This window comes from Sciurus carolinensis, chromosome 6, assembly GCF_902686445.1.
Source record: "Sciurus carolinensis chromosome 6, mSciCar1.2, whole genome shotgun sequence".
NCBI classification, from domain to species: Eukaryota; Metazoa; Chordata; class Mammalia; order Rodentia; family Sciuridae; genus Sciurus; species Sciurus carolinensis.
This window is the reverse complement of record NC_062218.1, coordinates 79,534,486-79,553,465: the sequence shown is the minus strand read 5'-3', so window position 1 is coordinate 79,553,465 and position 18,980 is coordinate 79,534,486. Positions and strand designations below refer to the sequence as shown.

Below are 18,980 nucleotides of genomic sequence, written 5' to 3'. Positions count from 1 at the left end.
CGAGTGAGGGGAGGGAAGGAGGCAGGGGAGTGAGAAAGGTGGAATGAGATTGACATCATTAACCTAGGTATTTGTATGATCACATGAATGGTATGGATTCTACATCATGTACAACAAGAGAAATGAATAGTTGTACTCCATTCATGTACAATTAATCAAAATGTATTCTGCTGTCATATGTAATTGGAACAAATTTTAAAAATAAGGAGATGAGTGAGTCATAGTCCCATCTATAGTCTAGTAGGGAAAATAGTCATGTGTGGCAGAAGTTCAAGTGCCCTAAGACAGTGGCAGAGATGGGTTTCAATAGAGCACAGGGTGGAGGGTCAGGGAGAGAGACTGCTAGTGTAGAGGCAATCAGGAAAACTTCCCTTCAGCAGTGATCCTGACTGGTGAACTTCTGATTATTCTTTAGAGTACTCATAACTTGATGTCTTAAGGTAAAAGTGATAAGAAGGAGTATTTATGCTGGTACTCATATTCATTTATTCTTTGCTCCTTGACTATTTCACCTCTTCTTCCTGAGGCTTAACAAAAATGAAGAAAAGAGAAGATCAGTAGGGAGACTATTAGCATAATGAAGTAACATCCAAGATAAAAGTTACTATAATAGAAACACTTATTTCTAAGGGCTCTATCTCTAGAGGTATAGTGGGGCAGTCAAACAAATTGGCTGAGAGCTGATATAGGTTTCATACTCATTTAGTTGACCATAGCTTTGTTCAGGTTTCTGTGCATTTTCTAAGGAATTGTGTGTGGAGCTAATTAGCCTTTCAAATGAATCCTTTTCAAGGTAATAATAGCAGTGGAATTCTGGCATCTCTATCTGTGCAGATTTTCATGAACTCCCTCCTGGGATTGGTCCATGAAATACCATATCTCTGAGAAGCATCTTTTCAGAGTTAATCCCTTCCCAATGCAAACCTTCCTGGCATTTCTAGAAACAGAATACTGATAACTTGATAACATTTTATAGTGTTTACTAGATCTTTGGTACTGTTATAATTACTTTGGATTATTAATTCCTTAAGTTATTATAGCCTGATGAAGCATGACCCATTATTACCCCATTTCCCAGAAAGCTTCAGTATAAAGAGGTTCTGCCCCTTGTGCAGGTCCTCAAGCTGGAAAATGTCAGACTCAAGCAGGATCAAACTCAAGCAGTCTGGCTACAGAGTTGTGTTTTAACCACTGTTTGTGAAATACCGAATAAGCACTGTAAACATAAGACTTTTTTCGAGAACTTTAAATATCAAAAGTTACTATGTAACCATATGTTAAGTATTAAGTGTGTTTACAGACTAAGTCCAAATTTCATATCCAGTGATAAGGCTGCTGTAGCCTTTGAATCTCATTTGGCTCAACCACTGACCTGACCCTTTCATCAATGATGCTGACTGACACATGACTCAAGACTCACTTCTCTAAATTCTGAGTAACTGCACCAAATGCTAAGGCTTTTGTTCCCTCCTTAAATTACAATCTCCTCTTCCTAAAATCTAGCCCTGTAGCTAGGCAAGGTGGCACATGCCTATAATCCCAGTGATTCATGAGGCTGAAGCAAGAGGATCACAAGTTCAAAATCATCCTCAGCAATTTAGCAAGACCCTAAGTAACTTAGCAAGACCTTGTCTCGAAATAATATAAAGAAAGGGTTGAGGATGTGGTTCAGGGGTTAAATGCCTGTGGGTTCAATCCCTGGTACTAAATAAATAAATAAAAAGATCTAACCCTCTAACTTTCACTGAATTCAGGAGCAAGTCTTCATGGATGCGTTCACCATCCAGTCAGCCAGCCAACCAGCAAATGGGTGTTGACTCCAGGCACTACTCTGAAAAGCAGGAGTTTCAAGGACGCATCACACAGACATAAAATCTACGAAAACCAGGTCAACTCAGAAATATGTCATTTCCAAATCATGCAAAGTGACATAAAGGAAACAACAGATTGCTGTGGTAAACATTAACTGGTAGAGAATATTTAGATGGGTGGTTAGAGAAACCTTCTCTGAGGAGGTGATAGACATGAGCTGAGAGCTCCAACATGAGAAGGATCTGGTCATGAAAATAGCCTGGAGAAGATAGTATCCAACCAGAGTTATAGCTTGTGTAACACTCCTGGAGGACAAGACCTTTGCAAATTCAAAACACTCACACAGGACCGGCATGGTTACTGTGTGGTGGGGTAGAGAAGTAGCTGGAGTTGAATTTGGGGGATTGGTGGTACAGATGGTACAAGGCTTTGCAAGGATAAGGAGTTTTCAATGCGTGGAAGTCCCCTGAACAGTTACAGGCAGGAGAGTGGTGTGGTTACTTTGGTGCTTGATGAGCACTTCTGGGAGACTGAATAGAGGAGCAAAAGTGGAAGGTGGAGCATCACTTAGAATGACACTGAGCTAGTTCAGGCTAGGGGTGATCAGGGCTTGCATGAGGGAAGCGGTGACAGGTATGGGGGAAAAGAGAGACCAGACTTAAGACATGTCTTAGAACTTTACTTGATGGATTTGCTGATAAGTTTGGGGGAAAGGAAGAGGAAAATATTGATTCCAAGCAATTAATTGGGTGGTGAATACTTTGAGTTAAAAAATAGAGGTCAAAGCAGAAAACAGTTTGAAGAACAAAATCAAGAAATGAGACCTGGACAAATGAAGTTTGAGACACTCATGTGGAAAGGTCAGGTAGGAAGGTTGGTTATGTGGACAAGGAACTCAGAAGAGTCCCACCCAGAGAATGGGTCTTAACTAAGGCTGTGGGGATCTATGTGCTGACAGAGGGACAGAGTGTGAAGGTGAGTAAAAAGGCAGCTGAAAATCACACCCTTAACATTGCCACATAGCCAACAATAAGTGGTCTCCATTCTGCCTCAGTAGAACTGCTCTCCCTCCCCCTCACCACCCCTCTCTTTCTCCTTCCTTCCAGAAAGGCAGAAAGAGCCAGGCCAGCTATGCAGTCCACCTATGCTGCCTTTTTCTTGTGGCAGCACATGGCAGAATCCAGCTGGGTTCTACAGGTAGAAAAAGGTTCATTCTAATACTTCAACCTTCTCTCCCTACACTTTACTCCCTTTCTCTCTCACGTGGACTTAATTTCTAAGCGTGTCTAGGCCTCTCTCCATGATGTGGCCATTCACCAATAAGAACAAAATACTCAGATGGGTATTGCCCTCCCTGTGGGACACAGAGTCATCTGACCCATATACAGAGGTCAAGAAGAAATTGATACTCCTCCATTACATTTCCCCCTCCACAGAACATTAAATTCTATTGTACCTCACCAGAAAAAAATATCTAGCAAGTGAATGCTGCAGAGAGACCTTCTGTGAAAATCCTATGTGTGAGCACAACATGTTTACTAGGTGGAGCTAGAATTGATGATCACACATGGTCAGAGTCACTATAGAGATGTACTTACTGCTCCTGGCACCATCCACATAAGCCTTGCCCTTTACAATGTAGCTGCATGTGAGGTGGTTTGTATGTGAGGTGTCCCCCAAAAGCTCATGTGTGAACCATGCAAGAGGGTTCAAAGGAGAAGTGATTGGGTTGTGAAAGTCTTAACCCAAATAGTGAAATTAATCCCCTGGTAGGGATTAACTGAAGTGGTTGGGTGTGTCTGGAGGAGGTGGGAATTGAGACATGACTGTGAGGTATATATTTGTATCTGGCAAGTGGAGTCCCTCTCTGCTTCTGGATAATCATGTGAACTATTTCTCTGTCACACTCTTCCACCATGATGTCCTGCTTCACCTCAAGCTCTGAGGAATGGAGCTGGCTTTCTATGGACTAAGACCTCTCTGAACCTGTGAACCCTAAAATAAACTTTTCCTTTTCTACAGTTATTCTTCTTGGGTCTTTTAGTCACAGCAGCGAAAAAGCTGACTAAAACAGTAGCCTTTGCTTTTTCTCTTAATCTATAAAAATTATACTCTAGCCAATTAAACATTGCTTAAAATAAAAATGAGTCAATACACAAAAGCAGTTCATACAAAAACATATTTAATATATAAATTTCCAGGTGCAGTGGCTCATGACAGTAATCCCAACAGCTCGGGAGGCTGAGGCAGGAGGATCAAGTGTTCAAAACCAATCTCAGCAAAAGTGAGGTGCTAAACAACTCAGTGAGACCCTGTCTCTAAATATAATACAAAATAGAGCTGGGAATGTGGCTCAGTGGTTGAGTATCCCTGAGTTCAATCCCTGGCACCACCCCCCAAATGGAGAGAGAGAACGAGAGAGAGAGAGAGAGAGAGAGAAAACCACTAATTAAAGGCATGCAAAACAAGGAGATGCCTGTTTTAATCTGTCAAAATGGCAAGCATGTAAAATTTGTGCAGACCAACAATGTTGGAGGCATGTGTGTTCTTAACTCCTCACCCCACGTTTGTGGCATTTTCAGGTTCATTTTCTCCCTCTTCATAACCACAGAGGAAGAGCGGTAAAAAGGCTAAGTGGATATAAGCAGGGGATTGGTAGTCCTATGTGTCTCAAGGAAAGAGTAAATCCTGCCTGCCAGGCTAGAGAAGACCTCTGGTATTAGTGCCAATTACCCCTTATGGGGGGTTGACCTCAGAAGCTGTAAGAGTGCAACGCTGCAAAGAAGTTTACAGGGAGAGGAAGTCTATTTTGACAAGTGTTGAGACAGGTTATAAATTGTATAAATTTAGAGAATTTTGAGAAATAGAAGTAAATAATGAAACTTCTTAACTTTTGAGCTGGGCATCTTTAAACGTGCTGCTCTGCACAAGATTGACTGGAAACATCTAATGGCATCTATTCTTAATGGTTATATGAGAAACTCCCAATCATTGTTAGTGAAAGCATAAATTGATGGGGTATTTCTGAAAAGTGGTTGATTTGACAAGATCTCTAAGAATAAAAAACATTTCATTGATCTAACAATTCTGTTGGTTGTAATCTACCCATTAGATACTAACAAAAGTACACCAAGATCTATAGGAAATGAAGTAATATGCAGAATTTTGTAATAATATAAAAAGTGGGGGGAATTTAAATCTAAGTGCCCATCTTTTTGCCCATCAGCAAAAAGTTGATTAAATCGTTATGGTAGACACATTCAACAGAATACTGTGGGTCTGTTAGAAAGGATGAGGTAGGGTTGAATATGCAAGCATCAAACAATTGCCAGTATGTGACAAAATGTAAAAAACAAAAGTGTTTCATGGCCTATCCAATGCATCCACTCCTACCTTTGTACACTTAAAAAAAGGAAATATGTCCATTTTCTTTCCAGAGGATACTCAAGAAGATGTTAATGGTGATTACCTTTGGAGAGAAGCCCTGGAGTTTAAGTGAGAGATGGAAATTTTTACTTTTCAGTTTTACTTTTGAGTACCATTTAGAGTATGCAGCCAGTGTGTTTATTTTAAAGAAATGATACCCTGAGGTAGATATTATTGGGAATTTTACATGTGGTGCTCCCAACAAGATGTTTAAGCATTGGTTTGTTTTTAATAAGAGAATAGCTTATCATGCTATGATCTTTAAACCTTTTTCTTTTACTTTTCTTTTCTTTTCTTTTTTTTTTTTTTTTTTTTTTGCTGGCCTATCCATATATCATGATACCAAGAAAACTGTGAATTTCAGGGTCTTTCCCTAATTTCTGGTAGCATGATGTGATTTATATTTGTTTACTACTTAGTCTTGGCAGGTTCATATAAAAGTAAATTGAACTGCTAAATCTTTATAAATTTTTACACTGCTTACCTGATACTTTTAAGTTAATGGATTTATTGTTCCAATGTATAGACCTAACACCTATTTTATTTGGTTGTGTAAACAAACTCTTCCTTCCTGGCACTCAAAAAAATGGGCATTGGCTTTGGAAACCTGTGCAGGTGTGCCAACCACACATAGCTGGGTACTTCTCAAACTGCTGCACTGAACCAACAGAGGCAGCTGGTCTGACATCCCAGCAGATGAAGCAGTGAGATTCAGAACACAAGATGCCAAGTCTTCAGTCTTTTGCAGTTAGAATTAGTACTTCTCTAGAAAGTGAGATGCTGAGCTCTCAGGTAGAATTCTGTGTTTTCAACTCACAGATAGAAACAGGAGCCAGATTTAGACATAAGATATAGAGATGGAAAAGACATAGAAAAAGAAATGAATAATATTTTGCTCTAAAATGAAAGGTGTATATGGATTTTTTTTGGGGGGTGGTCTGGTACTGGAGATTGAACCCATGGGTGTTTTATCACTCAGTGACGCCCCCAGCCCTTTTTATTTTTTATTTTGAGACAGGGTCTTGCTAAGTGGCTGAGGCTGAAGGAATTATTAGCATAGTGGTTAAAGGATAGACTTTGGCATTAGAAATGTTTGAATCCACTTCTATTTCCTATATGAAGCAAGTTGCACAAACTTTCTAATGTTCAGTTTTCACATATTGTAAAACTAAGATAATAAGAGTAATTATGTCTTAGGTTTGTTATGCAGAATAAACAGACCATGTTTGTGCTTCATGAGTGTTAGCTATTTCATCATTGGAAAGTTTTGGGTGGCAAATAACAAAAGTCACAACTGAAACCAACTAAAATTATAAAGGGAATCAATTGACTTGAATAACTAGAAAATCTGGAGATTAACCCAGTGGTTCCATCAAGTAACAACAGCCTATTATATTTCTATCTTTCACCCAATTTTCCCATTATTATCTTCATCTCATACTGCCCTCTACCTTGTAAACTCCAGTTGGCTCCCAGCAATCCCACAGCCCACATTTCCTCATTCTTACCCAGGAGGAAAGATTAAGCTGCTTTTTCTAACATTCCTAGTCAAGTTTGAAGATTTGCCCAGGATATTCTTAGGTTCCATATCAATCCTGAATTAGTCCACTATGGCCAAGTGTTAGATTGTCTCCTGAGCTGATGGGCAAGTCAGCTTCCCCAAAATCACATTGATAATCAAGAGGAAATTGGGGGATGTGGGGAAGGGGAATGGTACAGACACAAGTTGAGAAGGTATCAATACAAGTCACTATATTTTATCCAGGCATTATCCAGAGTCTGTTCTCCAGGCAGGCAGTCATCTATGTTCCTCAGTGAGTTAGTCCTGAAACCTTTCTTTAAAATTACTTTTGGAAGCAGGGCAATTTTGGTGGGGGTTATGTGCCAAGATGAAAAGTATGTGTTCCTGAAATAAGCTAGACAAATCTTCCCACATGGAATCCCATTACTAAGAAACATAAAGCAGTGTGGAGATTCCTTAGAAAACTTGGAATGGAACCACCATTTGACCCAGCTATCCCACTCCTTGGCCTATACCCAAAGGACTTAAAATCAGCATATTACAGAGATACAGCCACATCAATGTTCATAGCTGCTCAGTTCACAATAGCCAGATTGTGGAACCAACCTAGATGTCCTTCAATTGATGAATGGATAAAGAAAATGTGGTATATATATACAATGGAATATTACTCAGCCATAAAGAATGATAAAATTATGGCATTTGCAGGCAAATGGAGGAAACTGGAGAATATCATGCTAAGTGAGATAAGCCAATCTCAAAAAAATAAAGGAAGAATGATATCGCAAATAAGTGGATGATGACACATAATGGGGGGTGGGAAGGGTTAGTGTTGGGGTTGGAGTTGGGTTTAGGGAGGGGGGCAGGAATGGAGGAAGGAAGGACTGTATAGATGGAGGGGAAGGGTGGGAGGGGAGGGGGGGAAGGGAAAAAATGGCAGGATGAATCAAACAACATTACTACTATGTAAATTTATGATTACACAAATGGTATGCCTTTACGCCATGTACAGACAGAGAAAAAACATGTATCCCATTTGTTTACAATAAAAAAAAAAAAAGAAACATTTGACCTTCTTAGAGTACTAGGTTAATACCATGTTATGAGGAAGTTCTAAAAAAAATAGAAATGACATTATTATCTACTCATGTGATTGTACTCAATTTAAAGCAAACAGTTTAGATCTCTGTGGTACTGTTTCTTTGTTGTTCATTATAGTGATGTTTCTGGAATACTCAAAAAGTGTCAGTGAATTGAATAAGCTTGCCAATTTTTTTATTGTAGTTGATTTCTCCTATAAACCACTTTTGATCATTTCCAGGATTTATGCTTTACCCATAGAAGATACTTCTTTCAATTTAATAATCCAATAGATTTTACTTATATGCAGGAAACCCTTTTAACTTTCTCAATCACCAACCTATTTACTGAGTTAATAAAGTTAACACTCCTCATGTGTTGGTCACATGTTAGAATTTAAAATCTCTCAAGCAAGCATAAAATCATATGAAATACATTTTTTATTTCTCATCATTTTAAAAAAATATTCACACCTCAGGCAGTACCCCTCTCACTCACCACAGGCACAAATACTTGAGAATGACAAACTTTTCTCACAAAAATTCCACTCAGGTGAGAGCATTTAAGTTCATGAGCAGAGTTCTGAGGAGCTGTGAACAGTTCAGTTTTTATCCCTGAAAAAATGACTTCCTCCAACTGTCCAGACTTTTCCCCATTAAAGTACATCCTTTGGAACATGTCTGTCTGCAAGTCCCAAGTAAATACTAATCTATCTATTGCATCACCACTTTTCCATAATCCATAGTTAGACTGTTATTTTCATAGTATAAAAGCGGGGTCTAAATATTTTATTTTTACCATAGGATAGTAAGTGTTTCTCACATATTATCATATTTGATCTTCACAAAAACACATCAGGTAGGTGCTACTTTACTCCCCATTTTTAAGGGTTAGAACTTGAACTATTCGCAGCAATAGATATGAATGTTGGCAAGGATGTGGGGAAAAAGGTACACTCATACATTGCTGTTGGGACTGCAAATTGGTACAACCCCTTTGGAAAGCTGTATGGAGATTCCTCAGAAAACTTGGAATGGACCCAAGCCCATGACCCAGCTATCCCACTCCTCGGTTTATACCCAAAGGATTTAAAATCAGCATATTACAGTGATGCAGTCACATCAACGTTTATAGCAGCTCAACTCACAGGAATGAAATTATGGCATTTGCTGGTAAATATCATACTAAGAATATCATACTAAGTGAAATAAGCCAATCCATAAAAACCAAAGGTCAAATGTTTTCTCTGATATGCAGATGCTAACTCACACTAAGGGCCAGAAGGATAGGAAAGAATAGTTACTTTAGGTGGAGGGGTGTAAATGGGATAGGAAGGATAGTAGAATGAATCAGACATTATTACCCTATGTACATATCAGATTACATGACTGGTGGGATTCTACATCATGTACAACCAGAAGAATGAGATGTTATACTCCATATATGTATGAGGTACCATAATGTGTTTTACTGACATGTATAACTAATTTAAAAAAAAAAAGAACTAGCAGTGATGCTTGGGCAAGACTCTAGAAATTCCCCCTCCTGCCCAATAAAACTGAGCTTAAAGAAAAAAAATCTACTAGGGGTGGTTCTCTTTTGTTTTGGAAGGGAGAAGAAAATTTGGAAATATCATAGATCAATCTTCTCTTTCATATAAGGTTTTAAGGGTCAAAGAGCTAGGTTATTGACTGAGGTAATAGTTTTACAGATGAATTAGAAGTAACCCCAAGTCTTATGGCTAAAGTATGGTCACACTGCCACCCCGCTTCTCAGAGTTACCTGGAGTTAAACTGTTTATGTCAGCATAAACATATTATTATTAGAGAACTATTTAGATAAATATTAGAGAACTATTTTTATTAAACATAATTAATATATAAATATATCCCTTAAATACATCACCCTTAGTTTTATCATCTGAAAAATGTAGGAAGGAAAGGAAGACAGTGAGGACTGTTAGGTTAATTTTTTACTAATATACTTCCTATGAAGTTTGTCATTGTGTTTACTAAGCATGTTTGTCTCTATCAAACACTCCATTAATTATACAATAGAATTAACTACACAGAAACTTTTTTTTTTGTATTGGGGATTGAACCCAGGGCCTCCTGAATGCTGTGCAAGCACTCTACCACTGAGCTACACCTCCAGCCTTTTTAATTTTTTTCCCAACCCTTTTTATTTTATCTTGAGACAGAGTCTCACTAAGTTACCCAGGCTTCCTTGAACTTGTGATCCTCCTGAGTTGTTGGGATTACAGGTGTGTGCTACCATGCATAGCCCAAATAAACTTTTAATTTTAGAATAGTTTTAGTGAAGATACAACAGAATTTTCAGATTTTTCCTTATTTCTGATGACCTTGACAATTTTGAGGCATACTGCTCAGGTATTTTAGTAGAATGTCCTTTGACAGGTTTGTCGGATGTGTTTTTCATGGTTTGGCAGAGGAGGCCCACAGAGATAAGTGCCCTTCTCATCATGTTATCAAAAGCTGCTTGCTCTCCATGTGACTTTTCACTCTTGAGGCTAACCCTCCCCTGGCGAGGGTAGCATTGTCAGGTTTCTCTGGGTACTTCCCCCTGCCCTCCTCCAAGCCTGTCCATGCTGTACTCTGTGAAAGGAAATCACTACATGCAGACCACCCTTAAGGGGTGGGGAGTGATGCTCTAATCCTTGAGGAAGAGTTTCTACATAAATTATCTTGAATTCTTCTGCATTATAGATTTTTCTATTCTCTGCCTTTTATTTAATTATTCAAATAGTTTATATCAGCATATAATCATAGATATTTAATTTTTACTTTGGACTATAATTCAATGCTATGTTATTTATTTCGTTGCTTGAAAACTTAATAACCTCTTCTACCAGTGTTTGCGAAGGTGGCAAATAATGAAATATAAATCACAATATTCACTGAGGGGTACTCTATGCCAGGCTTCACAGGCAGTTCCATATTTGTATTCTGGTTTTACCTGTGAGGGATAATATGCTATTTGTACAGTTGAGTGTAAGAAATGCTTCTCTGACCACATTTGCACACCTGTTACCATGAAATTGTTTGAGGGAATGAAATAGACATGAACTTTATTTTAGACTCCTATGTCAATAAAATTGGCACATTGATATGCTTTGCTCCATGTGAAGGTCTTTGTTGAATCAAATGGATTTTATAATTCTATTCCATGGTATCTTTAACAGAGTCATCAAAGAGTAGAAGCAGCAGAGAATAATATTTTAAAAGAAGCAACAGAGAATAATATTTTAAAGTCTTTATTAGAACAATATGTGTTGCACATCTGTTAAAAACTTGAAAACTTCTTAAAAGTAGTTAGAAAATTGTTCCCCTTAATGTCATCATCCACAGAATAACCCTTGCTAGCATGTTGTTACATTTTCTTCCTATTATTTTGCAATGCAGAAATATAATTAACCTAGTTCACAAGCTTTTTAAAATATCTTCAATCTTTAGTGAAGTCATCATTTGAAAACAAAGAGTTTGAGGGTATATTCTTAAAATTTCTTCTTGTTGTTTTACAGTTTTCTGTAAATAAGGTAAAATCTATAATATTCCCGAAACAACTGAGTAAAGTAAGATTATGTGTCATATTTATCAAGGGCCATAGATGTTATCTCACAGACAGTGACCTTTTTCCATAAACTAACCTCAGTGCAGTTCCTACATTATCAGTCATAAATACAGAATTACTTAACTTTTCCTACGTGCAGAACAAATGAAATACTTCATCAAAAAATTTGTTGAGGGCTCAACTACCTACTCTATTCTAGAATCCTGACATGACAATTTTTTGCAAAGTAGAAATTGCTATTCAAATATGAACAGCTGGTTTTCAGTCTGAGCAGTCATTTCCCAGTCTGCTGCTTCCTTACAGGGGCTATTGGCTACTTTTTTTTTTTTTTTTTGACAGTAGAGCATATTTTGAAATATTTTATATACATAGAATAAGCATAAGTTGTTCCAATTAGGATCCCATTATTATGGTTGTACATGATGTGGAGTTACATTGGTCATGTATTCATATAAGCAGATAGAAAAGATATGTCCAATTCATTCTACTGTCTTTTCTATTCCCAACCCTCCTTCCTTCCCTTCATTCCCCTTTGTCTGGTCCAATGAACTTCTAATCTTCCCCTCCCTTGTTGTGGATTAGCATCCATATAGCATCTGTATGCAGTTTTGCATCCAATTTTTTACCTCACTGTTTTTTAACCCTAAGCATTTGCCCATGTCAATAAAAATGTTCCATATGAATCACATTAGTATTTTTAGAAATACCAAAATATTGCTTTAGTTCTTGGGTTTTCCTGGAGTTAATTTTAAAAGAAACCATAAGGTTCTAAAACAGAAACACAGATAAAAAGCACTTTGTAATTCACTGAATAAAGGGGGTACACTATAGTTTTCCCCCAAAAAAGTAGAGGTATGCGATTAAGTCTAATAAGCAGGTTACTTTGTTGAGTTTTCATAAAAGCTGATGGGTTCAGGGTATCTATGTTGACAGTTTTCTAGCTGTGAATGGATAGATGTGCATGTGTTTTTCCAGCAAAATCCAAAATGTTTAGCATCAAGTAAAATATCTGCTACATGAGTTTCTCTCTCTGAGATTGTTATAATCTCAACAATTTAAATCCTCCAAAACTAAATGTTTCCAATATGTATTGCCCAAATACAAAAAACAGAACTGGTCTTGATTGATTCAAACATTTATTGTCAGAAGCATACATGGCAAACCAGGTAACATCAATCACTAAGTTAGTACAGGATGCCTATTTTTGACAAACCTATATCTTTCAGAGTTGTTTTATTTGCTGTTAACTCTACTTTTTAATGAAATTTGGTTTTCTTTAAGGAAGAACAAGTATTTGGGGACTTATCAAAGGACATAAAGGTCAGAAGAGTTAATTCAAATAAAAGCTATCTTGCTCTCATGTCTGACAAATATTATTTTGATGAAATAGTAAGGGTAACAATCATTAAGTAATATAAGAATTCAAAAGTCCCCAGACTTAACCCAACCAAGATCTGCTAGCTTGCTTCTGATTTCTGATTGACCAATAATAAATACTACCAGCACATATGCAGAATATATATTATAATTTGCAAAAAGCAGGAAGGACCTATTCTGTAAATAAGCTCATTGCTAAGCACTTTCAATTACATTATTTCTTTCACTTTTCACAACTCTATTTTTAAAGAGAAAAACAAGGACCCTAGAGCTCAAAAATCTCCCTCTGCCTTACAGCAGTTTAACAGTATAACTAGGCCTTATGTCCAGGTCTTTATCCTTGATGTCTGTAATATTTCCTTTATCTTATAATAACTCTTCTCATCACCTGCCCCTGAGAGATACTTATATCTAAATAATTTCTTATGTTTACTAAGCACATTGACACATTTTATCTCATAATTAAAATGGTCCTTTGTGAGGCCTCCATTACTCCATCTTTAAGATCAGAACAAAGGTGCAGAGAGGATGGTACTGGGGTAAAATTCAATAGTTGCTATTATGCCTGTTCTCTCATCATGGGATTTGTGTCTTGCACCACAAAGCCTGAGTTCTTGGTCTGATTTCAAAAGGGAGCATACCATGTACATGAGAATTGAAAAAAGAGAATTTCGCTTGCTTTGACTCAGGTTATTTTATAAATTGTACAAGTGGGTGGAAAGGTTATCGTGAAGTGATGCTGCATGGAACAATCAATTTAGCAGACCAGCCACGGGTGAGTAATCAGGGTTGTGGGAGTCCCAGGAAAGACATTCCGAGAGCACTGAATTTTGTGCTTTTTCCAGCAGCAGTAAATGTTGTCATTTGTTGGTCCTGAGTATTTACAAGCTCATCTTGTTTGGTATAGAATATTGTAAAATCAACCCAGAATTAAATCCAGGGTTGTACTTCCATTCTAAAACAAACAATAGTAAGCTTTGATATGACCAGAACCATATCCATTATTTGAATGTTTCTGCTTAATTGAAGGCTCATATATTTTTTATGTTTTTATTAGTGCATTATAGTTTTATATTATTGTGGGGTTAATTTTGACATATTCATAAATACATATAACATAATTTGCTGAAATTCAAACCCCAGTGCTATCCTCTCCTCCTGGTTCCTATGAAGATTAAGTTCTTAAGCAACATGCATCCCATTTTACCTGGGTCAGTTTTGTTTATACCTGTTTATTCCATGCACTTGTTAACAGCTCTGAATTGAAGGTTTTGAGCTTATCACTTCTCTTGAACTTTTAGGGCTGTTAGAAAGAGGCTCTTTCCCCATTCCCTATATCCTTCATAATATTCTATCACAACAGTCACTTGGTCTGCAGGGCCTAGTTATTAGTAAGGCCCTTCATTCCCAGGTAATTAAGTACATACTCTGATAATTCATGACATTTCTTATGTCCCAGCCTCTAGTATTATTGGATAATCCAGATGTCTACCTTCCTGAAGATTTCTTGCCTTCATCTATTCCTATTACCTGTCATTGATCTGAGGAGGGTTCTGATTTACAGAACACAGAATCCTCTCCAGATAATTTAAACAGAAAGACAGGTGAAGAGAACTGGTGTTGGATACTAAAGAGGTCTGGAAAAATACTAACCACATTATTCCTTTGCTACTTCTGCCTAGTGTGTGGCACTTATGATACCAGGGACTAGATACCAAAATTTGCCATAGCTTCCCTAGAAGAACCAAACAGTCTCTATCCCAAGTTTGTCAGGCTGCCAAAGTGCTCACTTCTACCTCCAAGCATCATGTAACTGAAGAACCCAAGCACAATCCTAGCTACCAAGAGAACTGGGAAATGTAGTTCTCAGTTTTCCAGCCTCTTTACCATATAGAAACTGAAGCTCGATGGGGTTTGGAATACACATTGAAGGAGCAAACCTATATTTTCTGCAACATGCTCATAACTAGAATGCTAGGAAACAACAAGATTAGAGACAGATCCACTCAAGAACTAAAGAAGAGCAATTAATTCCAGAGAGCACCTGGTGTTTCCTCTAGTTTATCTCTTAAGTCTCTAAATGTTTATGATACATCATTTGGAATCCAGAAATCTACACTAGAAAACCAGAAAGAAAGATAAAAGAGAGAAAGAGAGAAAAGAGAGGTTAGTTTTGATTTGAATAATATGAAAAACTTAGAGAGGTAGTGCTTTGGCTTGGATTTGGTTTGTTCCCTACAAATGTTGAAATTTAGTTACCAATTTAGTGGAGTTGGGAAGTGTGCTCTTTAATAGGGATCAATGCTTCCACTGTAGGAGTAATTCTCATTCTCTTGGGATTAGAATGGTTACTGAGGTAGTATGTTTTTGCAAAGCAAGTTGACTCTCACCCAAAGTCAAGCAGATGCCAGTATCTTCCCAGCCTCCAAAACTGAGCCAAAATAAACCTCTTTTCTTTTTAAGCAACCCAGACTAAGATAGGTAGCATTTATATATACAAAAGGGGCTGTTCTTATTTCTCTGTGTTTTAGCACCACTAATCAAAGGTATCTAGCATTTAAAATTCTGATTGAGTAATGTCTGAGATCATAAACCACATTAAATAAAAAGCAAGGGACATGGAGAGCTTAGGCATGAAAGGCTCTTAGATGCCCAGGTGTCCTCCTCACCCAAGTATTCACTGCCTGGGATTCCTCTAGACAGTCATTCCTTTGCCTTACTGTTCCTTTTCTAATCGACCTCTGAAATGCAAAGACTGATGAGACAAGTTAAAAAATTAAACTCTGTTCAGTTATGAACATTTCAGTTCATTTAGAAATATGTACTGATCATCTACTCTTTGCCAGTAACTTTGCTAAGTGCCAGGGATATGTCAGGGCTACGTCTGTGAAAACAACAGGTATGGCCTCTTCCTTCATAGATCTTACAGTTTAGCAAGAACGTATATAAAGAATAACTGCACAGGTCATTAACCCCTTATATTTGTTTTCTGTATATAGACTTTAGTTTATTCTGACACCCAAGTTTTCAGTTCATTTTGATGGCTCACCTGATTCTTAAGCAATCAGGGCTGCTCTGCATGTATTTGTGAATCCCTCACTGACCCAGCACACATCAGTACACTTAAGTTATCTTTATTCACTACTTTCCTCCAAGCTTCTACCCTTTACATTGGTTTACCCTAACACCATCCTTGAAGCAGTTTGAAGGGTAGAGCACTCCAGATTCCTTCAGACTTCTGCTCTGCTTTTTTCCCAGTTCACCTCCAGGAATGACCTAGGGAGACTTGGTGAAAACTGATGCCCTACTGTCTGTGATCATGAATGGGGTCCACACTCACAGTACATGGCCCCCACTCTCTCCCTTATATGCTTCTACCATGATGCCCATCTCTTAACACCAAGGTCATTATCACCCATTGTCACTGTTTCTCACAGTGTGATTTAATAAATGTACATAATAAATGTTCTGGGCTAAGGAATTAAGTGGAAAAAATAGGATCTAGGTTGAACAGTGGCTCTGAGACAAGGAGATGGAGTGAAGGTCAATCGAGATGAAAGTTGAAACTTAGCAAATGACTCTCACCCCTAAAACTAAAAAATCATTTTTTTCTATAAATACATTTGGAAGGAAGTTCCCAATTCAGTTCCACACCAGTAACTCTTGCATCTATTTTTCTAAATAAAAATGATGTTGCTCCCTTATCTATACTCAGTAAACAGAAAATACTACCTGGACCAGCTGTTTCCACTTTAGCTGCAAATAAAGGCCATTCCTGGGCCAAGAATGTGGCATTTTTAAGGGACCCAACTAAACAAGATGCAGGCAACCAAACCAAACAACACTAACCAGGCACCTGTAATAGTCATAATCAAGCTAGTATAAATAAGGTTCCCGAGCCAGGCACCTAAAAAGGAGTTGGGCAAAAGAAGTGGGAAGGCCCACAAAACTTCCCAGTCTAGGTCTTACCAGAGACTCCTGGTCTAGAAACTGGCTGAAAATATTTGGGTGTCATGTATCATTCCAGCTTGAGTTAGGAAGCAGAGCAGCAATAGGAGGTGAAAGGGGCCTCCCTACTCTTCAGGAGGCCCTGGCCAGAGAAGGTTCCTCTGTACTCTCCTAGGGTGGGGGAGGAGGGACGCTCCAAAGAATTCTGGCCAGGAGCCCTTGGTTGCAGCCGGCCTGGTCCTGGACTGTAACCAGGTGAGCCGGTTCACGCCCTCCTGGCCCAGCTGCTTTCCTGGTTCTCAGCTCTTTCCTGGCTCCTTGCCCAGAGCTGTCCGGGCAGGTAGGGTCCCCATCAGGCGCAAGAAAGTGCTGTCCCTGCTCTCCATTTCGAAGATAGAAGTCGGTGTCTCGCTTGGCCTGGGTAACCTCTGCTCTCAGGCGCTGGCATCGCACCTGGTGCTCAAAGGCAAGTGTTCACTGAGGTGGGACCAAGTAAAACGGTGCAAACACTTGAGGTTCCACAGGTCATAACGGAAGGGGCTGTGCCTGCGGGCCCTCATGGGAGTGTTGTGCAGCCTACCTGCTACCCGCTTGGCCACCCGTTTGTCGCAGAGACTCCACCCAGCTCTCCCTGTAGTCCTTGCTGTATTTGGATCTCTTTTTTCCTCCGGAGGCTGCTGCTGCCTTCTTCTTACCTCTAAGGAACCTGTCCTCCTCCTAGAAGAAAACAACCCTGGCCTCGCAGTAGGTGCTGAACAGGTTGCAGATGTGCGGGGCTGAAGCACGGCAGGATGTGGACCAGGTGCATGAAACCACCACCACCTGCTTCTTGGGGCAAGCAGCTTCTTGGGTTTTCCTGCCCCTCTTCTACCTCTGTTTTCTGGTTTAGCCCTTCCAACAGCCCTCGTCCTGTAGTTGCTTCTGTGTTCTCAGCCCCATGCTGACTAACTCCTTGTAATTATGATAAATGCTGTAAAGGACCTGTTTCCCTGACTTCAAAAGCAAAACACCAGTGCAAACAAGTTGGAAATGTCATTCAAGATATTTGAAATGACAACTGTGTTTCAGAGCTCGCACTTGAGACACATCTTTTCTAATACATACTTATGTTTGGACACTTAATAAACATTTTGAAAAAAAAAAAGAGACTATGTAATACACACACAAAACACAGACACACACACACACACACACACATCTCTAGCATCTCTTCATAGCCAGTTTGCTGATTTTCTTCTTGGAACCACTGTGGTGAGCCTGAAGGGAGGTTTCTCTCCAGACCCACCTAAGTTCTTGATATCCTTTTTTCGCAGGGTTGGGGCACTCTTGGTTTATGACACCTCAGTGGCCTAAAATTTGTCCTTCTCCCATTTTTCTACTATTAGCATTTGCATTCTCTTGAAGCTCAGCTCAAACTTCTGTATGACTCATTCCTCCATTTCCTACATCTGCCACATCTTGTCAGTTGGCAAATTCAGTTGATTGAATATCCTCAGTATCTTTTGAACCCATCTTTTCTCTTACTGCTGATCAGATCCTGTTCTTGTGACTTAAACGGAACTGTTGCAAAATCTTGTAAATAATTTCTATGCTCACAGGATTTCTCTACTCTCATCTATCCTACAGGGGGAAAAAAAAAAGCCAGGTTTTGTTCATGTCTGAAATCTGAGCATTTAGCACAGAGCATGAAACATGAAGGACAGAAAAAATATGCTTGTCAGGAGGCCAGCTTTCACTGTTTCTCTCTTCAAAGGCGTGTAGTTTGCTCTTGCCCACAGGCTAAAACTCTCCTCAGCCTGGTGTCACTGCACATTAGTCTTCTACCATATTTCCATGGGATCCAGTTATGCACTTTCTGGAAACTACTCAACTCAGGTGGATTTTTCCTGATGGTCCCTTCTTGAAAATCTTACCTTGTCAAAATCCTACCCCTATTTTCAAACCCTACTCCAATGTCATCTCTAGGAGACCTCAGATTCTTCTCCCTTAATAACTGATCTGTCTTTCCTGCTCTTCAAATGATTTAATCCCTCCATTATCTTGCTGTCTATTTTTTATCATAGCTCCACAACAGAAAGACTTCATTTTATCAAAATTGATCAATTGGTTACAACTGCCTAGAGTGCTGTATAGAGAAGGATTCTAAGGGTATATTTGAGTTCCTCCAGGAAGAAGGTGCTAACACAGATTCTGTGTCAAACACAGGCTCAGGAAAAGAGAGAAC

At 38.8% G+C, this 18,980-nt stretch overlaps 1 protein-coding gene and 1 pseudogene across 12 annotated transcripts in view; one reads left to right on the top strand and one right to left on the bottom strand.

Annotated features, from left to right (window-relative positions):
- Mctp1 (multiple C2 and transmembrane domain containing 1) overlaps positions 1-18,980 on the top strand; it is a 553,559-nt gene that overhangs the window by 237,842 nt on the left and 296,737 nt on the right. The window lies entirely within an intron of this gene.
- Positions 16,889-17,564, bottom strand: LOC124986933 (activator of basal transcription 1-like; annotated as a pseudogene).